Here is a 27760-nt window from a genome sequence, read left to right on the forward strand (position 1 = left end):
ATTTGTGAAACTATTTGCTTAATGATTTGCCCCCCTCACTGAACAAATTGGGGAATTAATGACCATTTTGCTTACCATTGGATCCCTGGCACTTACCTCAGGACCTGGTATATGGTAGGTGCTCAATAAATATTTCCTGAGTTTTCCGTGTTTCCTTCCTGAAGCGCAAGCATGGCAGTAATGCCTTGACTACTCTCAGCAACTAAGCTTGTTCCCGCAGTAGCAAGCGTCCGCAGCCTCTCCAGATGCATGTCATGTTCACAGCGAAGGTACTCCCTGCAGCCCATCCGAGAGAGGAGGATTCCAAACTGATACTTAGGCCAGCCCAGGCCCTTTACACACCCACACCTCCTCAGACCAGGGGAGGTGACGCCAGGACTATTCCAGGTGGAATATGCACTTCGTAGACACAAACTAATAGCTCTGATCTACAAGGAAGCACAAGGGCAGAGTGGTACAGACCACACAGTGGTACTGCTGTCCAACCCTACATACTATATGAGCACTGATATCCCCTATACTTTCCACCAAGACAACGATTTCCTGTACCCGTGTGAATTCCAAGAGTCTGATAGCATTCTGGTCCTTCAAAGCCTCCCCGCCATCAGTTACCAGCACACAAGGCCATGCTGTTTGTGCCTCAGAGAGATCCCAGCCAAGAACTTTGGGATGGCCCCCGATCTGGTACCGATGGAGAAACAGCTCTAACTGGAGGGGACGAAGCCTATACGCTGGAAGAATTTCAACATGTTGGACCGAAACTGAAAGCTGAGACACGTACACTGTGGTATGACTGGATGAGGCCGGCTCACACAGCTCCACTGTGACTACATGAAGCAGTTGGCAGAGGTCAAAGCCAGGAGCAAGAACAAGGTTCGGGCTGTGCAGCAGCTGGTACAGCGCCTCAGGCTGATCAAACCTCCTGCAGAGACGTAGAGCATGGACTTGAGGACACGGCGAGGGGGAGAGGTAAGCTGGGACGAAGTGAGAGAGCGGCATGGACATATATACACTACCAAATGTAAAATAGATAGCTAGTGGGAAGCAGGCACATAGCACAGGGAGATCAGCTCGGTGCTTTGTGACCACCTAGAGGGGTGGGATAGGGAGGGTGGGAGGGAGGGAGACACAAGAGGGATATGGGGACATATGTTTATGTATAGCTGATTCACTTTGTTATACAGCAGAAACTAACACGCCATTGTAAAGCAATTATACTCCAATAAAGATGTTAAATATATATATATATGAATGCCCCCCCAAAAAAATCTCCTGCAGAAATTGAACAAATGCAGATTACTGGGAAGCTGACATCACAGGCTTTCATAGAGATCATGTTTGCCAGTAAAGCCCCTGTAGAGGAAGCCTTCCTTTATGCTAAGTTTGAATTTGAGTGCCGGGCCCGTGGTGCAGACGTCTTAGCCTACCCACCTGTGGTTGCTGGAGGTAATGGGTCAAACACTCTGCACTATGCGAAGAACAATCAACGCATCGAGGATGGGGAAATGGTGCTGCTGGATGGAGGTTGTGAGTCTTCTTGCTACGTGAGTGACATCACTCGTACCTGACCTGTCAATGGCAGGTTCACGGCACCTCAGGCAGAACTCTATGAAGCTGTTGCAGAAGTCCAGAGGGATTTTCTGACTCTCTGCTCCCCTGGAACAAGCTTGGATAACGTCTACAGCATGACGCTAACACTGATAGGACAGAAGCTTAAAGAGTTGGGGATCATGAAGAACATTAGGGAAAATAATGCCTTCAAGGCTGCTCGAAAATACTGCCTGCATCATGTTGGCCATTACCTCGGGATGGAGGTCCACAGCAGCCCAGACATGCCCTGCTCCCTCCCTCTGCAGCCTGGTATGGTAATCACAGTGGAGGCAGGTATTTATATTCCGGAGGATGACAAAGATGACCCTGAGAAGTTCCGTGGTCTTGGTGTATGGATTGAGGATGATGTAGTGGTAACTGAGGACTCACCTCTCATCCTTTCTGCAGATTGTCCCAAAGAGATGAATGACATCGAACAGATATGCAGTAGGGCCTTGACCTTCATTGCGACCCACATGCATATCAGGTTCAGGAGGGGTGGACGTTGGCCTCTGTGCACGTGTGCTTTCTGGGGGTCTCTGTGTGGACATTTATATATGTGTTCCACTGGGGAGTGCAGCAGCTATATGAGTGTATGAAATTGTGTATGTGGTCTTTTTTGTTTTATGTAGCTAGAAATCTGGGAAAATGAATTTTTGGATGGTGTATTACTACAACTTTAGTAACATTAATTCTGTAGAATTAATGACTCAGACAAGTTTAGTTTTAAGATGTAAAGAAAGATCTTGGTTACATATGTCCATGCATTCCACTTAACACATGGATAAATTCTCTCCAGGTCCTTCCCCTTCTGCACTTTTCCTGAGATCCACCTAATATCATAAGATTTTTGGATAATGCTTATATATTTTGAGCCAATCACCAAGGTCTTTGCCTGCACTGAAAACCACGCATCAGTGATTGTGGGTGGCCAGTACGTACCTTCTATGACACCTGCTTACCTATCCAGGAGCCCACATACCTACTGGAGCCACGTGAGCCTTCAGGGCATTGGTGTCCTACAGTCACACCATTCAGCCACAGTCCAGATTCCAGCAACACTAGCTATTGAACAAAACACTTTTGAGCCTTTCTTAGTATGTGGTTGCCTGGGACCTGGAAGGTGTTTAGATTCTTGATAAGGAAGGAAATGAAAGAAAGAAAAGTATATCTGTGTCTGCTATAGATCCAGACCTCCATCCATCTGTTCTCAATCTAAAGATGATTCCTTTCCCAGACATCCATGCTTTCTTTATAGATTCTTAATGCATTGACCCTCAGAGCACACCCTTGAAGCTGCTTCCCTGGCCAAGGGCAGATCCTCTACTTACCCTATTAAAGTCAGAGGAATGGCAGCCCGTATTCAGACAGACACCCTGGTTATCATTCTGTGATTTCCTTTAGTGCCGATAAAAACAAAATATGCAACCCACCCAGTACCTGTAAACACCCTGTGATCCTTTCCTTCCTTGGACGTTAGCACTGGAAGGACAATGGTAAAGACTCATGTTTCCCTCAACACAGCACTGGATGCAATTATATAAAACTCACTTTGCAAAGTGAACAGGGCGAGCCTACTGCAAATAGGTTATTTGGGAGCTTCTGTCATAAGGGGAAGCGCTAAATTCGAAAATTTTTAAGAAAATATTTGTTTTAGGGAAGAACGGGCTAGGAGATTAACACTCCTTGCAGTGCTAGAGGTTTGCCCGTCTTGTCGGAGAAACCCAAGGTACAGAGCCCAAAGCAGACAGGCAGTGACTTCATCGGGAGACAAAGATAATGTTAGCAACCAAAGTGATACAAATTGTGTCCTGACAGTGCTCACGCACCAATGCTTGGCTTGCTCAGCAGCTGTGGGAACGCATGGCTGCACAGCTGGAGTCATCACCCCTGCGCCTGCTCTCCTCACCCACCTCCAACTTTTCAGTCCTGTGCTTGTTACTTTCTAAGAGGGCACTGAAAAGAAACCCACAACTCTGGCTTCTCACTCCCTCGGCCTCTGTGGCCTCAACAACCTGTTTCTGGAATTGGGTTTCCTTTGTTCACTTACAATCCTGGAATAAGGAATTTCCTTTTCTTCCTATAAATCATTTTCTGTAGTCTTCAACTTTCTAGCTAAAAGCTTAGGTGGCTCTTATGAATAGCAGCCTACTTGGACATGAAGCAGACTTCTGGCTGGATTCCTGGTGAGTTCTACAGGTGTTGCAAGTCACACGTAGAATGACCGTTGTGGAATTTTTCTAGTGATTTATAGTCCCTGACCCAGGCATATTGTCCTTTGAGTCCCCGATTAACCACAGCAGCTAACATTTGCATCAGACGATCAGGACCTTCAAGAACTGACACAGTGGGCTTCCCTGGTGGCGCAGTGGTTGAGAGTCCGCCTGCCGATGCAGGGGACACGGGTTCGTGCCCCGGTCCGGGAAGATCCCACATGCCGCAGAGCAGCTGGGCCCGTGAGCCACGGCCGCTGAGCCTGTGCGTCCGGAGCCTGTGCTCCGCAACGGGAGACGCCGCGACAGTGAGAGCCCCGCGTACCGCAAAAAAAAACAAAAAGAAAGAAATGACACAGTGAGCGTCTCAGAGCAGTGGTTTAGGGACTGTCTGATCTATTCAGGATTGGTTGAGCAGATAATTGTGCACAGTGCTGGAATCTTGTTCATTCTCAGCCTTACCACAGACATGCTGCACATCTCCCTCCATGTTTCAGTATAATAAATACTTCATATATACACCAAGCTCTTCTAATGAAAACCTTAATTTTTAAAAAATGCTTCAAATGTTACATTGGAATTTTTCTCCCTGAATTGAAGAGATACAGCTGAAATATTAACAATAATATTAACAATAATCGAAAGGAAAGAAGTATATCTAGATGGCCTCTGCCACATACTTTTATGGTTTTACTTCAGGAATTGTTATTTTTCTCTATAATTAAACTGGGACTGGGTTTTTTATTTGAAACACAGCAGTAGAAATAGAATAATAACTCTCCTCTTCTCATAGTCATACCCACGTTAGGAAGGTGCTTCTCATGGTGACTTAAAGTTCTCTTTGTGTGTCTTCTTTCAAAACATTGTTATCTTTTTTATTAATTTTTGTAAGTTCAGAAAAGGAAAACTCCTACTATAGACATTACATCTTAATTGGGTTTAAGATCCATAAAATAAGTTAAATCCCCAGATAAAGACATTGCAACTCATTAAAATAGAAAAATTGGGCTTTGTTATGTTTTTCAAAACATACATAACCAACATCCTCCTTAGCTTTCCTAATAATAGAAAGATTGCAAATATGATGTATGAGTGCCTCTCCCTGTCCTGTGTCCATGTCACATAAGTACAGCATAGTGGCTGTCCCACCAGTTCCAGCTGTGACCTCAGAGTCCTTTGTAACACAGGTTTCCAGTAACTGCTGTCCATAAAACAAGAGTTGGGATTTGAGTGAGACTCTGTCTACCATCCCTCAACTGGCATATGATCAATGATAAGGTAACTTCTTTGTGTGTGTATGTTAGAAACTAAATGAGGGCCCAGGATGGTGGCCCAAGAGGTTTCCAAGCAACCTCTTGCTTGGAAGAGGTTTTTACGGTGTGTTTTTTGTTTAGTTTTGTTTATTTGTTTTGATTTTAGTTTCCTGAAGTGGGATCTGTATCCCAAAACTTAAGCTGATAGGGTTAAGTTTTAAGCCTGGACAAATATACTTCCAGCTGAATTGTTTACTAATCCTAATATGAGAAGGTGAATACATCATTAAACCCTAATTGTAGGGCAGAATTCCACTGTCCCAAAGCACATGTGTCTTCCTGGCTCCTCTCACCTCTGCCTATGTGTCACTGGGGAACTTGGGGTTAGCATCAGTATTATGCAGATCAGGGGTCCCCACTGAAACCAAGGCCTCTTGGGGTGTGCTTCATGAGAAGCTGAGAGAACTGCAGTCTTTGTGAGCATTTCTTAATGCTTTGTATGACTTTTGTGCAATTATGTAAGTTCAATTTGGACAAAATGCTGTTACTTTTTAAGTCCCTATTGACTGAAAGTAGATATGTCATTCCCCAACAAGGGAAGGCCATTTGTTACTGTCATTTTAAAAATAAACTATAAAACAATGTAAAAAAATAAATAAAATAAATATTTCCTGAAGAATAAAATAATAAATGAAGGAATAAATAGACCATAACACACCAGAGATTCATACCACTTCCCTGAGTGTCTCCAAGTGCATTTAACTCTTTCCATTTGGACTGTGTAGACAAGTAATTACCCAGTGAATTTAGTTTCTTGTAAGCACTGAAAGCATAACCTCATCTGCCCCTTGAGTCACAGGCCAGGAATTCTGTCACAGGGATGAATGTCCAGGATTTCCCTGAAGACTTAGCCCTGGTGGAAACAGTAAGCTGTTTTTCCAAAACAAATAATTCCCAACAGCAACATTTATTTCATTTATTTTTATTTGAAATTTTATAGAAGGAAGCCAGAGTTACCGGTAGAGGATCATGTTAGATTTTTTCTGTCTAAGATCTTGAGTTGAATAAATCCTCTCCAAAAAGGTTGCCAGATTGGTATGTTTTAGGGTAGTTGGGGGAAAATTGTTCTGGCAATTCTGTAAGAAACAAAGAACAAACAATGCTAAAGGGGACTACAATAAATAAAGGGAGTGGTTATGTCTATGTGGTAGTATTCAAGTGATTTTTATTATCTATTAATTATAAAATTAATATATAATATTAGGATAATCATGAAAAACATTTATTTCCTCCTGCCCCTCCTCCTAGTCTTCCCAGTTTGGTGGGCAGGACCATGGGCCACACACTCTCTTTTTTTCTTTTTTTTTTAATCTTTTTTTAACATTTTTATTGGAGTATAATTGCTTTACAATGGTGTGTTAGTTTCTGCTGTATAACAAAGTGAATCAGTTATTCATATACATATGTCCCCATATCTCTTCCCTCTTGCATATCCCTCCCTCCTACCCTCCCTATCCCACCCCTCTAGGTGGTCACAAAGCACCGAGTTGATCTCCCTGTGCTATGCGGCTGCTTCCCACTAGCTATTTTACATTTGGTAGTGTATATATGTCCATGCCACTCTCTCACTTCATCTCAGCTTACCCTTCCCCCTCCCCGTGTCCTCAAGTCCATTCTCTAGTAGGTCTGTGTCTTTATTCCCGTCTTACCCCTAGGTCCTTCATGATCATTTTTTTTTTTTTTTTAGATTCCATATATATGTGTTAGCATACGGTATTTATTTTTCTCTTTCAGAGTTACTTCACTCTGTATGACAGACTCTAGGTCCATCCACCTCACTACAAATAACTCAATTTCGTTTCTTTTCATGGCTGAGTAATATTCCATCATATATATGTGCCACGTCTTCTTTATCCATTCATCTGTCAATGGACACTTAGATTGCTTCCATGTCCTGGCTATTGTAAATAGAGCTGCAATGAACATTTTGGTACATGACTCTTTTTGAATTATGGTTTTCTCAGGGTATATGCCCAGTAGTGGGATTGCTGGGTCGTATGGTAGTTCTATTTTTCATTTTTTAAGGAACCTCCATGCTGTTCTCCACAGTGGCTGTATCAATTTACATTTCCACTAACAGTGTATGAAGGTTCCCTTTTCTCCACACCCTCTCCAGCATTTATTGTTTCTAGACTTTTTGATGATGGCCATTCTGACTGGTGTCAGGTGATATTGCATTGTAGTTTTGATTTGCATTTCTCTAATGATTAATGATGTTGAGCATTCTTTTATGTGTTTGTTGGCAATCTGTATATCTTCTTTGGAGAAATGTCTATTTAGGTCTTCTGCCCATTTTTGGAATGGGTTATTTGTTTTTTTGATATTGAGCTGCATGGGCTGCTTGTAAATTTTGGAGATTAATCCTTTGTCAGTTGCTTCATTTGCAAATATTTTCTCCCATTCAGAGGGTTGTCTTTTCGTCTTGTTTATGGTTTCCTTTGCTGTGCAAAAGCTTTGAAGTTTCATTAGGTCCCATTTGTTTATTTTTGGTTTTATTTCCGTTTCTCTAGGAGGTGGGTCAAAAAGAATCTTGCTGTGATTTATGCCATAGAGAGTTCTGCCTATGTTTTCCTCTAAGAGTTTGATAGTGTCTGGCCTTACATTTAGGTCTTTAATCCATTTTGATTTTATTTTTGTGTATGGTGTTAGGGAGAGTTCTAATTTCATTCTTTTACATGTAGCTGTCCAGTTTTCCCAGCACCACTTATTGAACATGCTGTCTTTTCTCCATTGTATATTCTTGCCTCCTTTATCAAAGATAAGGTGACTGTATGTGCGTGGGTTTATCTCTGGGCTTTCTATCCTGTTCCATTGATCTGTATTTCTGTTTTTGTGCCAGTACCATACTGTCTTGATTACTGTAGCTTTGTAGTATAGTCTGAAGTCCAGGAGCCTGATTCCTCCAGCTCCATTTTTCTTTCTCAAGATTGCTTCAGCTATTCGGGGTCTTTTGTGTTTCCATACAAATTGTGAAATTTTTTGCAAGGATTCTTCAATAAACGCAAATCAATCAATGTGATACACCATATTAACAAATTGAAGAATAAAAACCATATGATCATCTCAATAGATGCAGAGAAAGCTTTTGACAAAATTCAACACCCATTTATGATAAAAACCATCCAGAAAGTAGGCATACAGGGAATTTACCTCAACATAATAAAGGCCATATATGACAAAACTACCACAAATATCATCCTCAGTGGTGAAAAACTGAAACCATTTCCACTAAGATCAGGAACAAGACAAGGTTGCCCACTCTCACCACTCTTATTCAACATAGTTTTGGAAATTTTAGCCACAGCAATCAGAGAAGAAAAAGAAATAAACAGAATCCAAATCAGAAAAGAAGTAAAGCTGTCACTGTTTGCAGATGACATGATACTATACATAGAGAATCCTAAAGATGCTACCAGAAACTACTAGAGCTAATCAATGAATTTGGTAATGTAGCAGGATACAAAATTAATGCACAGAAATCTCTTGCATTCCTATACACTAATGGTGAAAAATCTGAAAGTGAAATTAAGAAAACACTCCTATTTACCATTGCAACAAAAAGAATAAAATACCTAGGAATAAACCTACCTAAGGAGACAAAAGACCTGTATGCAGAAAATTATAAAACACTGATGAAAGAAATTAAAGATGATACAAATAGATGATGAGATATGCCATGTTCTTGGATTGGAGGAATCAACATTGTGAAAATGACTCTACTACCCAAAGCAATCTACAGATTCAATGCAATCCCCATCAAACTACCACTGGCATTTTCACAGAACTAGCACACACTCTCTTAAGACCAAAACCTTGGATGATCTTAGCTTCTTCACTTTTTCTCATCTTCCACAGCCAATGGAGCACTGCTTACTGATCTTATTGGTATTTGCCTTAATCAGCTTGGGCTGCTATAACAAAGTACCATAGGCTAGATGTTAAAGCAGACATTTATTTCTCAAAATTCTGGAGGCTGGGAAGGCCAAGATCAAGGTATCAGCAAATTCGGTTCCTTGTGAGAACCTACCTTCCGGCTTGTGCAGCCACCTTCTTGTTGTGTCTTCACATGGCAGAAAGAGAGAAGGAGCTCTACTCTCTCTTCCTCTTTTTTTTTATTAATTGAAACATAGTTGATTTACAATGTTGTATTAATTTCTGCTATACAGCAAAGTAATTCAGATTATATATATATATTTTTTAATATTTTTTTCCATTATGGCTATCACAGGATATTGAATATAGTTCCCTGTGCTGTACGGTAGGATCTTGTTGTTTCTCTTCTCCTTCTTATGAGAACACCAGTTCCTTCATGGAGACCACACCTTCATGACCTCATCTCAACCTAATTATAGCTCAAAGGCCCCACCTCCTAATACCATCACATTGGAGGTTAGGACTTCAACATATGAATTTGGGCGGGGGGGGACATTCAGTCCCTAATACTACTTAACAAATCATTCCAAAACTTAGTGCCTCAAAGCAGTTATTATGAATTCTCTTGGTTCTCTGGGTTAACAGGGATCAGTTGAGTAGTCCACATTGGGGGTCTCTCATGCAGTTGTAGTCATGTGTCAACTGGATGTCCAAGATGTCTGGACGTTCACATGTTGACAGCTAATGACAGCTACCAGCTGGGAGCTCAGCTGGGGCTGTCAACCAAAGTGACTATGAGTAGATTTTCCATGTGACTGGAGCTTCTCGACGCATGGCAGCTGGATTCCAAGACAGACTGACCCAAGAGTAAGCATTCCAAAAGGCCCAGGTGACAGTTATATGACCTCTGTATTACCTGTACCTTGGTAATTAGACACAGAATCTTGATGAAATTCAGCTCCTGTCTTTTGGTAAGAATATTTCTTGGGTGGTGCTGTGTACTTCCAGTGGAAAGGATATAATTCCTGGTTGTTTGTCTTTTTATAATAACAGTCATTGATGATCAAATATCTAGATAAAGTAATTCATCAGGAGTTCAAATCTGCACTTTTCAAAGATCATTCTGACTATAGCATAAGTTATCTTAAAAAAGGAATAAATGTCACAGTTATGTACAGCTTCATGAGAATGGCAATCAAAATCAAGTCATAATTATATGAAGATTTATTAGGTACTTCATGCTGGTTTGATCATTTTAATAGTCTAAAAATAAGTTCAAAAGGGAGTGAAAAAAAAGGAATAAATTGTTTTGGCATACTCTTTCACTGATACTGATCAGTTATTTAAATAAAGATCCTCATTTTTTTTTAATTTTCTAATTAAAACATCAGCCCTTAAAGTTTAACAAACAATGTATTCACTCCCACAGCCAGGATGGATAACTGTATCCTGAAACATTGGGTTTCCTCAAATGCATACTTTTTCTTTCCTTTCTCCTCTTTTTTTCTTCTCTCTTTTCTTTCTCTACTTTCCACCTCTCTCCTCCACCCCACCTTGATTTCTCACTTTTTTTTCTCAGGCAAGGAAATATCTTGAGCTTTTTTCTTTTTTAAAAAAAAAAAAAAGACAGCCAATCACAAATGTAACAAAATTATAAACACTGTGGTAAAAGCTGCTTTCATCCAGGAGTTTCCCGAACTGAGGAGTATGTACTGCACTGTAATAGCCATGGTCAGATGTTTTCCTGGAAGGTCCAAAGGCATTTCAGCAAGAAATCAAACCCTATCTGCATCCCTTGAGAGGAAGCAGAGCAGAGGAGAGGATAGAACACAGGCTTTGGAGCCCGATAAACCTTGACTGCATGGATTCCCAGCTCTACCACAAAGCGCGTCATCGCTGTTACAGTTCCAAGAGGAGATATGCTTCTCAAGCTTTAATGAGCCTTCCAAACACCTGTGAATTTTGTTAGAATGCAGAATCCGAGGCAGTAGTCTTGGAGTCAGGCCTGAGATTCTGCCTTTCTGACAAGCTCACAAGTGACACCTATGCTCCTAGACTGTGCACCACAGGAGCCAGTGTTTCTGCCCTGAAAGAAAGTCAGTCCTGCGTGTTCGCTCTGTGGAACAGGATTCTCCCCACTGGGTCCCGATCACATCAAGTGACATTGTCATGGCCTTTGTGACCCACACTAGCGGGAAGTGTCTCTCACATAACTTTGTAATAAGCGGTAACACTTACCCCTTGACCACAGGGTATGGATGGCAACTTATTGCAAGTAATGCTGTGTGTTAAGAAGACTGGGCACTGCCGTTCACAAAGAGAAGACAGCAGGAGGGTTTGGGAGCCCACCAAGAAGCAATACTCTTGTCTCTGTCCAAGAGAAGCCAAGATTTTACCACAGGGCTGAAGTCTGGGTGGCCCTTTGGGTTTCCAGTCTGCACACAAAAAAACGACATTATGATAATTAGTCTCCACAACATGCTTTCAAGGGAGGCACTATTAGACCCATGTTATAGGTGGAGAAACTACAGACATGGGGAAGTTATTTTTCCCACCCAAGGCCACCCAAAGTGTCAGGGATGAAAATGAGGTCAAGAACCAAAAACCATGGGCAAACTGTCCTCAGCGTAAGCCATGAGACATTTTCTGCAAGGAATGTTTAGGCCCTCGTTAAAAGGTCTATATTAAAAGTGAGGGGTAGAAAAGCACAAAAGAGCTGTAGATAAAATATTTTGTTATTTGTTATAATCTGTTATGATTTTGAACGTATTCATCGCCACAAATGTTTCTCACAATCACCATTTCTCGAATGTCTTTTATTATTATGTCTGTGTGACTTTGGACATGTTATTTAATCTCTCTGTGCCTCCATTTCCTCCCCTGTGAAAAATTGGGATCTCGCCAAGAATGAAATGAGAGCACGCATGTAAGGAACTTTAGCAGAGTCTGGCTTGTGGTAGGTATCATGTAAGTATTAGTTATTCCTACGCAGATAGTGCGACACATCTCCTCAACAATAACACAAGTTTGCCTGGGGTGGGAGCCATGGGATTCACTGTTCTCTGTTCTCCATGATGCTGGAGTGGTAGTGAACTTGGAGTAGGATTTAAAAAGTAATTTTCTGTCTGAATCCCAAAGGACAGGTTTTCTCTATGTGACTCAATTCCCTTCCCAAGTTTCATATTGTGCAGACATACCCCTCTAACTTTCCCAGAATAAATATTTGTCATTATATACATGAGATGCCCAGTTTCTAAGAATGTTTTTGTTATCATGATTCCTCATATTTTATAACCTTCAAAGTGATTTCACAAACGTCATCTCACTGAAAACTTATAGCAATTCTATGAAGAAGGCAAAATCTTAATGTATCCATTTTACGGATGGGGAAACTGAGACACTCTGAAGTAAAGTAATTCCCTCCAGGTCATATTGATTAATAGTAATAATACTAGTTACTAATACTAACGTTTCTGAAAACTCAATATTAGGTTAAACACATGAAAATGCTGATATTCTACCTCTTTAAAGCTACAAAATAGTAATTTCATATTGTCCTACGTAAATGCTAAGTGTATCTGTCATTAATCCTCATATCAACTCTATAAGGTAAGAACAAATCCCCATTTTATCAACAAGGGGAGTGAAGATTCAGGGATAAAAACATTCACCCAGGAATTCCCTGGCGGTACAGTGGTTAAGACTCCACACTGTCAACCCACAGGGCACGGGTTCAATCCCTGGTCTGGGAACTAAGATCCCACACCATGCGGTGCAGCCAAAAGATAAATTAAAAAACAAAAAAAGACATTTGCCCAAGGTCAAACAGTGGAGCCAGGATTCAAACCCAGGCCAGTATGACTCAAAGCCCAAACTATTAACGACTCCACCATATAGCCTAGGAAACGGCACAGTTCGATGACTCTACTGATGCAACATTTTTAGTATTAAAAACATAACATGTTTATACTCACTCTCCATGACAACCACATAAGGGAGAAAAGATCACCCCCATATTGAAAATGAGAAAGCTGAGATTCAGAAGGTTTTATGGCTTGGTCAAAGTCACATCGCCCTTAAATGTTGGCGTTGGGACACAAACCAGGGCTGTGCAACTTCAAAATTTGAGATCTTCACCACCTGAGGCCCTTTTAAAATTGCCAGAGTCCAGATGCCTCTGCAGACCAATTGAATCACAACCTCTTGAGGTGGAACACAGGTATGGATAGTTTTTGAAACTCCCCAGGTGACTCCCCTGTGCAGACAAGCTTGGGAACCACTGTACTACGCTCCAACCCTTCCCACCCCGCCTACTTCCTCTTCTACTCCATGGCACCTACAGGCGGATAAAATCTGGCCCTGAGGGTTCCGCTGTTAGTTTAACCCCACGGCGGTGATCTTAACTGTTTTATACAGCGCGATTGCCTATTTCCCAGACACACATTCTGCAGAGAGCTCCCAGCAGCAGCTAAACCAAGCCACAGCAATGGGCCAATCTGAGTATCTTCCCACTGACAACAGTCAGCTGTCACTGAGGCTAAAATGGACAACGGTTCATCGAGGGAGGCCCTCCACTCTGCTGAGTGTTTAGCTTTGGCCTCAAGAGGTACCCTGAATGGAGACAGCTGAGCATCACTGGAGTCTGGCTGGGGAGCAAGGATGAGGCTCTGGCCAGCCCTGCAGAGCGGGGCAGCCCTCCACCTTCTCCATCACTCGCATTCACCATATGCAGGGTCAGGGCCACGCTACTGGATGTAAGTGGTGGAGGCATGTATTGCCTCCCACTGGGTCCAGTCACCACCAGTTCAGAATACTTTATCTGTCCGGACTTCGCTTATTGTCAAAAATATGCTTCTTTGATTCCTGCAAGCCAAAACCATGGAAAAATAACAGAAACCAAATGCCAGGGAAATGGTGCCAAGGCAAACACATGTGAGCCCTGAAATAACAGGAGATACTGTGGTCACGTCTGACCTTCTGAACTGTGCTATGGGTTGAAGCAAAAACAGCTCTTGCTGCTGCTTACGGGGTGCGTGGTAATACTAGTTTATTTGTAGTGCGAAAGAACTTGGATTTAGAGAGATTGCCTTTTGAAACTTGGACTCGGCCAAGGGGCCAGAAATAATATCATTTTGAGGAATGACTTTTTTTTTTAAAAGAAGACCACTTCACCTCTGTAATCAACATAAGCCCAGAATCTCCTGATCTTTATCTGTCAAATGATTAATATCTAAGACTCCTAGAGCTTCTACAAATGTTTCTCTTCTGATTATAGCAATATTTTGGTGCAGGCTAACGTAGAAGCAGGAATGCAAGTTCACTTGTTGATTTCAGCAGCCTGCAAGAGATAAATGTGGAAGCGCCCAGATAGAAAAGTAAAATGATGACTCAGGGTCAAAAGTGAATACACAGAAGGCTCCTGGATTCCACACTAACTAGTTCGGGCCCCAGTAGTAAGGCCTGCTAGGAGGCTGCCAATACATTCCCAGTAACTGTATTCTGGGCACACAAAACAAGTTACTGGGAGGAATTTGCTGGACATTAACATTACCAAGAAAAGACCACAAGTTACAGAGTTCACGCAAATAAAGACTGGTTCCCATGGAAGAGATTAAAACAATCGGCAAGGGCTTCCCTAGTGGCGCAGTGGTTGCGAGTCCGCCTGCCGATGCAGGGGACGCGGGTTCATGCCGCGGAGCGGCTGGTCCCGGGAGCCATGGCCGCTGAGCCTGCGCGTCTGGAGCCTGTGTTCCGCAGCGGGAGGGGCCGCGACGGTGAGAGGCCCGCGTACCGCAAAAAACAAACAAAAAAACAAACAAAAAATAATAACAATCGCCAAGCTTGCCTAAGAATGAAATACACATTCTCATATAGTTTTTCGGGTAATATTCTCTTCCTTTAGTTACATCATTTGCTGCATATCCAGAAGATGTGTGTCTTCAAGAGAAAGAAAAATACATGGTAAAACTAGCTTTATTCTAATTATTGTGAGGGGAAATACCCTATAAAACAAGTAATACTACAAATAATTTGCAGTGCTTACTATGTGTTCAGGTACACGGTAAAACTTAACTACTTTTCTTATTAATATATTTAATCCTCACAAACAGTGATTGCCAGAAGTTCTATTTTTATTTTAATGGAGTTATATTTATCAATCTTATCATCTATTCTTTCTCTTGTTTTAGAGATCAAAAAGTCAAAACATTGTTTAAGAATTAAAAAATCCCCCAAATCATAAAAATATTTATCCTGTATTTTCTTCTACAAAGTTCCAATATTCAATTGTCATATTTAGGTTTATAATTTATTGGGATTTTTAAATTTTATTTATTTTTGGCTGCATTGGGTCTTCGTTGCTGCGGCAGGTTTTCTCTAGTTGCAGTGAGTGGAGGCTACTCTTGGTTGCGGTGTGTGGGCTCCTCATTGTGGTGGCTTCTCTTGTTGCAGAGCACGGCCTCTAGGTGCACAGGCTTCAGTAGTTGTGGCACACTGACTCAGTAGTTGTGGCGCACGGGCTTAGTTGCTCCGTGGCATGTGGGATCTTCCCGGACCAGGGCTCGAACCCATGTCCCCTGCATTGGCAGGTGGACTCTTAACCACCATGCCACCATGGAAGTCCCCTATCAGGAATTTATTTTGGATGAAGATGTGCGGTAGGAATCAAATATATTTTCTTCCAAATGGATAACCAATTTTCCTAGTATCACTTATTCCCAGTACCACCATCCTTTCCACATCAGTAATGTCACATTCCTCATATGTCAAGTTTACATATCTTGTGTGGGTTGGCTTCTGGGCTTCGTTCTGTCTATTCCTGTCATGACACCACACAATCTTAATTACTACAGCTTTATAGTAAGTTTATATCTGGCAGAAGAATTCCAACACCCTCCCCACCCATTTGTCTATTCTTTTTTGATACTAAACTTTGCCCTTTTCTTTTAATTTAAGAACACTTGATTAAGTTTCAGGAAAAACTCTGTTGAGGTTTTTGCTGTAATTTGCAAGTTAATTTGGGAGAATTGGTATCTTCTTGATACTGTCCTTCCATCAATGAACATGGTATGTTTCTCCATTCTGTTGCCTTTTTTTTTTTTTCTATTGACAGAAAGAGTCTTTGTCTTATCCCTGATTTTAAAGAAAAAGATTTTAACATGTCATCCTTAAAAATATTTGCTGTAGGTTTTTAGTAGATGCCCTCATTAATGGAGCAAGTTTCCTTCTATTCCTATTTTGCTAATAGTTGGCTGACCATTTTTAATCATGAATAGGTATTGAATTTTATCAAACTCTGTTGAGACAATCACATGTTTTTCTCCTTTCATCTTTTTAATGTCAACTCATCTTTGCATTCCTATGATAAATCAACTTTATTTTAATATGTCCATTAATATTCTAGTATTTTGCTTACTTAGGCACATGTATTTATAAATATGGCTGGTTTATAATCTTCCTTTCTTATACTCTCTTAATCTGAGTTGGAAAATGTTCCCTTCCCTTCTATTCTTTGATAAAATTGTCATCAGCATGCAGTTAGCTGTTCCTTGAGTGATTAACCAAACTCACCTGGTCCTATGGAGGGTTGGGGGTTAACTTTTAATAACTGATTCCGTTTCTCTAGTGGTGAAGTTCATACTCTTGTTTCCATTTCTTCTTGAGAGAGTGTTGATGTCATATTTTTTTAAGACGGTGATCATTTCTGTCTTTTCAAATTTACGGGCCTAATATCTTCTTTTTATCTTTATGATGTCTGTAGTCATGACTCCTTTTTCATTTCTAATATTGTTTGTGAATGCTGTCTTTCTTTTTTTAAAGTTTTGATAAATTAGTTTTATTTCAAAGCATCAGTTGGAGTGGACACTGTGCTCCACCCAGATTCGCTAGGGTCCTGTCACTTCTCTTCCAGATTCAGAGTGGTTTTACTTCTGATGGCTAGCTTAAAACTCTTTTTCTGAGGACTGTCCTCAGGCTACTGGAGCCACTTTGCCCACCTATGCAGAACGACAAAAATGGCTGGGAATTCACATCCACTTCGATTAACCCTTAGCCAATAACTGACAGCTGTGGGGATATGGAACCCCTCCTCCTACAACCAAGAGGAACAGCTCTGAAGTATAATACATACTTCAGAAGCACACTGTGGGATCAGGCTGAAGCTCTTTTCTGTGGGAGCTGGCCTAAGATTGTACCTTGCTTAGCTTCTTTTCCCCAACTGGCCTTCACTACCCCCTCATATGCTTCTCTAATTGCATTTCTGTAGTAGATCAAGAGCACACTCATCTTCATCTCCAAGTTTGCTTTGGAGGCACACAATAAGACAGCAGTTTTATTTTTTTCAATTCTCTATATTGTGTTTTGTTTTCTGTGACTTTCATTAATGCATTTCATCTTTATTATTTTCTTTTTTCTGTTATTTTTGGTATAACTTATTTTCTTGAATGGATGGTTAACTCCTTCATTGTTAGTCTTCTTTTTCTAATATTATCATTTAAGGCTATAAATTTTACACTAAGTACTGCTTTAGCTACCTCCCACAAGTTTTCATACGTTGCATTTTCATTATTTTTTAGGTGTAAATGTTTCCTCATTTTCATGCTTATTTCCTCTTTGTGATAATCATTAGTGCTGGTCACTGACACATCCAGTTCTCCTCTTTTGGTCAGGTCCCCATCCCAAAGTCAGCCATAGCAATAGATATGCTTTGGTCAACATAAGATGAGTGGAAGTGATGTGTGTAATTTGGGGGCAGAAAACTTTAAAAGCCACATACTCTTCCCTCCACCACTGCAACTAGTTGCCAAGTTGCAGAAGCTGCATCCACTTGGGTCTCAGAGGGAGGAAAACCGGGAATGGAGCTCCCAACTGGCTTACACTAGAAGTGTACCATATATGGGAAATAAACCTCCATTGCTTTAAGATCTTGAGATATTCTAGGTCTGTGCACTATTGCAGCATAATTTACGCTAATCTGACTGTTGCATCTACCATAGTCTGTAGAAATGCTTTTCCTTCTCTATTTCTAATCTTCAACTGTATAGAGTAGTTCCAGGTATTGTTTTCAAGTTTATATTTTATTGGAGAATGGTCAGAGAATATATCCTATATATTACTAAGTCTTTAGTATTTGATGAGATTTCCTTTGTGGGCTAGCAAGCAGTTATTGAGTCATACATGTGTAGACTAGATTAAGCTAATTAATTGGGTTATTCAAACCTTCAATCTCTTCACTAATTTTTGACTCTTTCATCTATCAATCACTAAAAGATGTTTTTAAAAACCTACTACATACAGATTTTCAAATGTTTCTTTATAAGTCAATTGATTTGTGCATTAAATATATTTAAGGCCGTATTATTAAGTACCTACAAGGGGTGAACTGTTTTTGTTTGATTATGAAATGAACTTCTTTATCTCTCATAATGCATTTTGTCTTAAAATCTGCTTGTCAGAATGGCTGCTTCTGCCAAGGGCTCTGAAGTTATCCCTGCCTGGGATATCATTGGGTTGAGGGCACTTTTTGTAATGATTTCTAAGCTGGGCAGGTGTGGCAGGCTATTCTAGGATCACACACATTGATAAATTCAAGTTCTAACCCCATGTGAGATAGGCCTCTCTTCCTTGTCATCTTGCTGTACTGAGGGTAGATTTTTTTCTAGTCTCCCGTTAGTGATGGTATAACTCTCCAACAGTTCCATCTTTAGGAAGGGGGATAAGTTCTACCTCTTCAGCTCAGGCAGGCCCACCACAGCCCTATCTCCCATCCCTATATGTAGCCGCAGCATCAGTCCATAATCTTTCTCCTTTGGTTTTCACAGCCCCCCCCCCTTTTTTTTTTTGCCCCTGGGGACTTTATTTACTGCAACTAGCACTTTTAAAAGGAGTTTTCCATTAGGAGGATTTTAGGTTATCTAGTACCAGCAGCACTAGATGCTGTCTTAATTATATTTTATAACTGTGTGTCACTAACACTTTTGCCTATCTAAGGTCAGTGGGCTGAAAGCAAGATTTGTGATAGGATGGAGAAAAGAGCATAATGTTCCTGTTCTTTGGAGGATTTTTTATTTTACCAACTCTGAACAAGAGGATGATAATCACCCTCACACCCTAATTGTTTTCTCTTTGTTTTATGTTTTCCTGTCCCTGTATTTTTCCCTGGAGGCAATATCAGGAATAGGAGATTCAGGGAGCTTAGGAGGGTAATCAGTGAAAGAACACCGCTGATGATAATAAAGAATTAATAATGAATTGACATTTATTAACATTTAAATAAGCCAGACCTGAGCAAATGCTTTACACATGTTCTCTCATTGAAACCTGGAAACCCTATGAGCAACTGGACCTTAGGATGTTAAGCAATTTGCTCAGGTCCCCACACCTAGGAAGTGGTTGAGATCCCAACCTTAGTCATCGGAAGCTAGAGCCTGCAAAGGCCTGCACTCTCCCTCCAACATTCCAATTTGAATGTTGAAATTGCTATCCTTTACTTAACACCCCTTCATCTTCTTCCCCCAACACAACATCTACTTAGCCTTTTCATCCCTTCTCATGTTAGAATGGCAAAGGAATATTATTCAAATATAGATTTCTGGAGGATAACTCCTGACTGTGCAGCAAGACCAAGCTCAGGTGATGCCTCCCCCAGGAGGTGTCTGTGGTCACCTACAGGGTAGTTCAGTGACCCTCCCAGGGTTCCTGTAAGCACGCTGAACCACAGTTATTTCATTCTATGAGTCTCTCCTACTGGTCTCTGAGCTTCCTGATTGTCAAGACAGTCTCCTGTTCCTTTCTGTATCTCAAGCACGTAGCACAGGTCCTGGCATGTAGGAGACACTTGGTAAACATTTGATGAGTGAACGAATGAATGAATGAATGACTGGAAAGTGTTTTTCATGGAGATCAGGACCTCAGCTAAATATATTTCCAAGGATGTAGATGTCTTTTTATTATTCTTAAAAAATTTATTCTCCTCACATCCTGAAAACATGCAACAATTTCTCTAGAGATGCATATTTTTCTGATTTATATGTTAAGTCTGTTTCAAAATCGCTAAGGTGTCACAGAACAAGTATGGATACACCTAGGGTCTATGACCTTACTCAGCGCAGTGTTGTGCTGGGCCTGGGGAGGTCTGCTGCCTCCTGGCTTCAGTCTAACTACGAGTCTTCTGTCCAGTTCTGAGGAACGTTCTGTTTTGCCCTGTGCCCAAGCATTGCTCTCCCCTGTTGTGACAGCATGACAACCAGATGGTGCTTCCTCTGTGGGTGGCCACTCTCGGAAACCCTGGGAGTTTTTACAGACTGATGCACTTATCCTGAAAGCAGCATTTTGGCATCTTTTTATTCTCTTTGTTCCAAAATGCGACTTTCACGTGGATGCCCTTCTTTAACAAATGTAACAAACCCAGGCACAGGTATAAATTCAACTGCCCATGGCTACCCTGTAGGCAACTTCATTTCCCACTCATTAAAGGTGATGTACCATCTTGCTTTCTCAGAAATAGCATTAGATGTCTCAGTCACCCGACTCCTATTAAACCATGCCAAGCTTCATGTGCCAAAGCTTGACTGGAACTGTTCCTCGTCTGAAAAAAGAAAAACCACATATACTCAGGAACACAGTTCTTTTTAATTGGCCCCAGATGGGATGTGTTAGTATCCCTCCTTTCGTTCCATAATAAATCCTTGTAATTAAATATCAAATACTTATTACTCTTGTGCACGCAGGAGCCAGAAGAAGCTTTTCTCAGCATAGGAAGGTGAGGGGTGAGAGCCGAGAAGATAGAGATGAGCAAAGTGGTAGTTTTTTCGCACTTAGGTGAAGTAGAAAGGCTACAGTCGAGGTGAGCACAGCAGGGCTTGTCTGAGGAAACTCACTGATCTTAGGCTTCTTCTCCATTGGTTGATCAGAAAAAAGGAAGCTGCTTGGTTAAGAGCATGGGCCTCAGTCAGACAGACCTCGGTTTGAACCCTATCTCTGCCATGCTGTAGCTGTGTGATGCTAGGCAAATTGCCTAACCCCTCTGAACTTCAGTTTGCTCATCAATAGAATGAAAATAATTCTTCCTACATCACAAGGTTGTTATGAACATTAAATGAGAAATCTGTTAAACTGTAGGCACAGTGCCTGGAACATAGTAAGTAACTATAATTAGTCATCCCGTGCAATAAGAGCTATTGTTATTATTGTTTATGGAAAACAGAGCTAGTCCCACATACTGAGGTGATGGACGATGTGAAGTTGTGCTAGGGAGTCCACAGACCAAACCAATTTCTCATCCATGATCTTATCATGATTCCTGTCCCTCCCCACTAAAAAGCCACCACCTAAGGGCCTTTTGGAGACATGTCTTTGACTGAATTAAGAAATTATGATACCAAGGCAGGCAGAGAAAGCAAGAGCTATCTTACACATTATCAAGGATTTGTTAAGGGGACCAAAACCTGTTAAACGGCCAGGGTTGCACTGGAGAAAACCAGCTGCTGAGAGACCCAGACAGAGGACAGGTAAGGTTCCATGAGGGAAAAGGGCCAGAAAAAAGTAATCAATGGCCCAAGGCCTAGAACAATACTGCAAAGGGGAAACTTGGGGGTCAGGTCACCCATGGAGCATAAAATTAAAAGGGTAGAATGGTGCTGAAAGGGGGGAATGGGAGAGAAGACTGGAGTCCATCTTTGCCAGTTTAAAAACTTTGCTTTAGGTGAGAACTACAGAAAAGATAAATATTTTGGAAATCAGAGCCATTTCTAAGATTCCTGTTGAATGATCTGATTGTGTAAAAATTCATGAGTAATCATGAAGCCTCATCCTGCGTTTCATTTCAGGCTTAAGTCAGGCTGCATTTAAGAAAGAAATGCAGGAAACCTTAAGCCCTGTAATGAAGTGGGCTGAAGTCCTTACAAGCAGTGACTGCCCTGCTTTACCACAGCCCATCCGATCTCTGGCGGTGCAGCTCTGGACCTCGCCCCAAGTTTACTCCTCAAGTCAGGAGTTGGAGGCTACTCTTATGCAGGAAGAACTGCTGAAGGCACAGAGAGCCCCCAAGTCCCAGGCCTTAACAAGTCAGTTGCCCAACAATATGTATTGTGTTCATATTCTATTCAAGACAAAGAAATTATCCACAATGAGTAAAACTGGGCTAGTGGGCAAAAGCCACTGTGAGATGACTTGACCCAATATCAGGAAAGGCATCCTAACGGTCAGCAATGTTCTAAGGATAGACATAAAGTAGCAAGATCCCCATCATCAAATGTGTTTCAAGCAGAGGCTGGCTTGTAGAAATTCAGGGACTCAATGAATTTAAAGTTCCCTTCCAATTTCCCAGCCCTATAAAATAGAAGGTATGGCCTCCAATTATAACAAACTTACAGTTTAACCAAGAAGACAGAAACTGTGGAAATTATAACAGAGCCAAAGCAATACGCAATAAGCCAAACTGAAGGTCTAAAAACTCAAGACAGCAATTCCTAAAAGCAGCTCTCCTGAGAACATTTAAGACACACCTGAAATTCCTTCACACCTGAAGAAAAGTCATCCCTTTGCATAAGCAATAATTAGACTGGGCTCCTGGTAGTGAGGATAAAGATGAAGTACACATATGATTTAGAGCCAGAGAAATTAGTTCACAAACTCTTACGCAGTGCCCACCAGATTCCTATGTAAATGAAGTACAGAGCATAATGCTTGCCAATAAAAAAACAATAACCTCAAATAAACAGTTGCTTTGCCATCTCATGGGAAAAATCAGATCGCTTCGATTCTGTTTTCTGTGTTTGTGCACGCTACGGGTCTATTCTCAATATTTTGCTTTGCAAGAAATTAGAATTCAAAGTCATGGCTTTCCAAACAATTGTTAATTCAGGAGATGCAATCTGTGACCTCACGATTTCCCTTGGGCTTTGAAATCATTACTTATTCATTCTTTATTTCTGACAGTGTCTGAGGAGTAGAAAAAGCATCCTTCATCAGCGTGAAACAGGAGCTAGAGATAAAAATTAACTAGGGCCTTGTTACTCAGCGTGGTCCACAGACCAGCAGCTTTGGTATCGTCAGCTTCTCCTCCCCTCACCCCAACCTCCAGATCTGCTGAATCAGAATCTGCGTTGTAACACGGTCCAGGTGATTTGTATTGCCCTGAAAATTTGAGAAGCTCTCAACTAGGGAACAGTGATTCTGTTGCCAACCTTCTGACCTTCACCATCTGAAAGCTTGAAGAAGAAAAAACAGCCTCTGGAAAACAAAAAGGGGAGAAAATTACTCCGATTGTAATCACTAATGGAATCACTGATCAAGCCGTTTGCATTGTTTCAGCAAATTTCCTATCCCTAACGGGATACCGTCATGCTTAAAGTGGAATGGCAGAGACACTGGCTCGTTCTGACCCAAATCAGCTGATTAGTCTTGGTTAGTGATTAGACTGCAGTGGAAAGGAGAGAAAAGCCTTCCACAAGGGCCTTGACAAGGAAATGCAGCTGTTTCTCATAAAGTACAATGAATGAGCCTATAATAAGGCTTCGCCCTTTATAACCTGCAGTCTCTTGCCTGTCTGTCATCAGAGAGGCAACCCCTTCCCGCGGGGTTACTTCTGAGGTGCCAAGAGTTGCAAGGAGAGCGCAGATGTGCCAGCGGAGGGGAGCTTTTGAGCTTCCAGGTAAGAGAAATATACAAAACCAAGAAAGGATTTCCTAGACTCCTTCCTCAATTCTAAAAGGCCACTGATTGCAGAAACACCTTAGGCCTAACAGGAGCTTTTCAGGAGGGATTATCAAGACTTGCCTGTATAAGTCACAGACGTCTCCATTTTTAAAATGTGAAATTGAGGAAGGCAGCATTGTGGGGACACATGTTAGAGTCCAGAGAACTTGGCAGACCAGTGCTTGACAGCTTCATTGCCCGGGTTTGCTGATGGATGTTAGCAGTTCAGTCTCTACATGGGTCCCTGAAAATGTATATGAAAATACAATGTTCACTGTTTTCTGCAGGCATCTGTTTTGCTGTGGAACTGAAATACAACCCAAAGAACTGCAAGGAAGAGAAATATCAAGACTCCTTTCTCCGAAGAAATTTGGGTGGAAAATCAGGTAAGTCTCAGTTTTGTGCTCCTGCAAAACTTTGCCTTTCCTGACCTGCGGCCTGAGTCTGGTCACCTAATGATCCATTCTTGATGAAGAAAGACCATCCAGCCATGGGTGTGTATGTGTGGTGCTGGGGGGATGGTCAGAAGCAGAGAGAGAAACTGCGGTCCTAAAAGGGGACAAAAATTGTCCCGCAAATACATAGTGAGTCCATGACATTCTGATTCCCTAACATGCAAAGTCAGTGTCTTTCACTCTATCGTACCTCCTCCTTCAAATTATCCTAGGTTTTCTGGTGTAACCGTCAAGCCTCTTTAAATGAGTAAGAGTCCTCTCTCTCTAGCCCTAGCCTGAGAAATGCACACCAATTAAAAACAGCAGGGGGGCGGGGGGGGGCTTCCCTGGTGGCGCAGTGGTTGAGAGTCCGCCTGCCGATGCAGGGGACAAGGGTTCGTGCCCCTGTCTGAGAAGATCCCACATGCCGTGGAGCGGCTGGGCCCGTGAGCCATGGCCGCTGAGCCTGCGCGTCCGGAGCCTGTGCTCCGCAACGGGAGAGGCCACAACAGTGAGAGGCCCGCGTACTGCAAAAAAAAAAAAAAAAAAAAAACCCAAAAAACAGCAGGGAATGCCACCAGAAAATCCAAAGTCAGAGGTCTTAATGCGCGCCAAAGTTAGACAATGCATTTCCCTATCCTGCTCACCATTGCCACATGTCACGGAATGAGCAATGAATCATCTTTCGCTAAGGGAAGAGCACTTTCTTCCTATGGCCCTCTCGAAAGTTGTTTTCTGCCTTTTTTTTTTCACTTTTAAATTGATTGTGGAAAACTCTTATGTTTACGTAGAAACTAAATTTACCAGAGAAAAAGTCAGAAGGAAGAATCCTAAATGTTAAGAGTAGAAAAATCTGTGTCACCAGAAAACGAGGTCATGTTTGCTTTTATAGGCATTTATCTGAATTTTAAAAAAGAGAAGAAAGAAGGAAAAATCTAAGTGGCTATTTATAAAAGGCAAAAGCTTTCTGAAGAATTCCTCATAGAGGCCTCAAGGCTTTCCAGGAGTTACATCACTGGCTCTTCTTTCCCCCGAATCCTAAAGCTCCCTCTAGTGACCAACAATATAACACTGCCTACAGGTGCAGAGAGTAAACATTTTCTAAAGCCTCTCACTCTTAGATATGGTACCTGGAGGTTTCTACAGCATTATTCACATACGTCTGATCATTTGCTACAAAAACTGTAGGAAGTAAGAAGTAAACACGTTCTTTTCCCCATTTAACAGATAAGTAAACTGAGGCTCAAATGGGGCCGAGAGTTGTGCAAGGTCACATGGCTGGTAATAAGGGGACCTGGCCTCCAATTCCACTTCCCTGGGGTTCTGCTGCACTCCTCACATTCTGGAACAATTGTGTGAACTTAAAATCCATGAATATTCTCATAGAAAGCACTCATGGAAGTATCTTCAAAGGATTTATAGAAGTATTCTTGACTTTCCGGGGTCCCTTTGAGAATCTTATGAGAGCTATGGGCCCAAACTTACATTTTTCCATACAACATCAGGAGATCTTTGGACCACCCGGAAGGGTATCCCCTGACCCTCTAGGACGCCAAGGATCCCATTAAAAAGCCATCGACATATCTTGGATATAATCTTGAGATATCAAGAACTCAAGGCATATGAACTTTGAAGTTCTTGTCTCTTTCCCTTCATTATGATGTTTTCCATGCTCATCCAGTTATCTCTTCAGCATTGTTCAGAGTATTTAAAAGTATTGAAAAAAATTAGTATATATTTGCTAACATTTAAGGAAAAGCCTGTGGATGTTGCCATCAACGCATTCTAGCATTCCCACAGGTGTGCCTGGGGTTAGTGGCAAACTGAGATGTTTCTAGGAAAGTAGCAATTTGAAAGCACTTTTTCAAATGTAAGAGCATACCACGGTCTCACCGGCTGGCTCTGGGGAGAGCCTAAAGAAGCAACACAGTAAATACACAAAGAGTTTCTTCTGTGAACACAAACCAGTAGTGCCTCCAAATTTTTAGCTCTTTTCATCCTGGCATTTCCAATGGCTTCGCTCACCTAAGTCTCTTCCAGTTAAGCTCCATAAGGGCGGGGACCATTCTCTTCTCTGAGAATCCGTCATGTTCTCAGCATACAACATGGTCCCCAGTTCTAGTATACCCTCAACAAATAGTTAATGAATATGTGAGTGGTCCTCATTGAGTCACAGCCCCTCTGGGAAACTGCTCATTTCCCTCCCTAATGAATCAGTTTCCTGATTTCCAGGTCTCTGGTTTTCTGAGACACTCACTAGAACACTCCACACAGGCAACCTCAGATTCCAGATACTTGGCTGCTCTTATGAAAAGTTCTGTTCTCTCTTCTGGGACCCACACCCACGGGCTAGATTGGGCTACGAACAAGCCTAAGCAATGATAACAGCTTCCTGCCTTTGCCCTCCTAGAAAGGGTATCACAGTTTTGAAGGGATGTATTAAAATTTGAGTGAAAATGCAGTGCTCTAGTGGCTAGAAGAAAATTCAGCCATCGAGGCTAGTAAGAGTTCATCTGAATTAGGAAGGCCTTTTGGATCATCTCATACATACCCCACTCCTCTGAGCTTTTATCATGTAACTTCCCTCAGCTTCTGGTCCACCCTGCCCACCTGGTGAAATGTCACCTCAGAAGTGTCTTCTCCAATGAACTTATGGTTACTGGGGGTTGCGGGGGGAAGGGTGGAGGGAAGGGATAGTTAGGGAGTTTGGGATTGACATGTACACACTGCTATATTTAAAAAAGATAACCAACAAGACCTACTGTATAGCACAAGGACCTCTGCTCAGTGTTATGCGGCAGCTTGGATGGGAGGGGAATCTGGGGGAGAATGGATACATGTATATGTATGGCTGAGTCGCTTTGCTGTGCACCTGAAACTATCACAGCATTGTTAATCGGCTATACTCCAATATGAAATAAAAAGTTTTAAAAATGTAATAAAAAAAAAGGTGTCTTCCCCACCTCTCCTGGTTAGCAACTCTCACCTGTTTCCATAGCAAAGTTCCTACCTTTACGATGGTGCTGTGATCATAATTATATATATCCCCTCCTCTCTCATATGCATGAAGCCCAACAAGAGGGGCAGGAGTTGCTGAATTCAAGAATGGACTAGGGGTGGGAATTCCCTGGCAGTCCAGTGATTAGGACTCTGCGTTTCCACTGTTGGGGGCCCGGGTTTCATCCCTGGTCAGGGAACTAAGGTCCCGCAAGCCATGCAATGCAGCAAAAAAAAAAAAAAAAAAAAAAAAAGGAGTAGGGGAATAAGGAGGCAAGAGAGAGTCAGAGAAATGGCAACAGAAGGACTCAGCTGGCGTTGCTGGCTTTGAAGATGGAAGGGGCCACGGGCCAAGAAATGCAGGTAACCTCTAGAAGCTGAAAAGGCGAAGAAATAGATCCTCCCCTAGAGTTTTCAGAAAAGGTTTGCCCTGCCAACACCTTGATTTTAGCTCAGTGAGATCCATGTCAGACTTCTGATGACCTCCAGAATTGTAAAATAATAAGTCTGTGTTTTAAACCAAAAAAACCCCCCAAAAGAATGGACTGTTTTACTCTCCAGTTTGTTTCTTATCTTGATTCTGGCAAATCCTATTTTTTCAGCGGTTACTGGTAACAACCGCATGAAAGCATAGGGGCTTCTCAGT

At 41.7% G+C, this 27760-nt stretch overlaps 1 pseudogene across 1 annotated transcript; it reads left to right on the plus strand.

The window, feature by feature from the left end:
* The first annotated feature begins 195 nt into the window (after positions 1-195).
* On the plus strand, positions 196-27748 carry LOC309826125 (xaa-Pro aminopeptidase 3-like; annotated as a pseudogene). Its single transcript has 6 exons — positions 196-932; positions 1283-2094; positions 21814-22050; positions 23523-23639; positions 23971-24069; positions 27717-27748. The product of its transcript is annotated as a xaa-Pro aminopeptidase 3-like (transcript).
* The last annotated feature ends 12 nt before the right edge of the window (positions 27749-27760 follow it).

Source organism: Grampus griseus (assembly GCF_964374135.1).
Source record: "Grampus griseus genome assembly, chromosome: 8".
Taxonomy (NCBI): domain Eukaryota; kingdom Metazoa; phylum Chordata; class Mammalia; order Artiodactyla; family Delphinidae; genus Grampus; species Grampus griseus.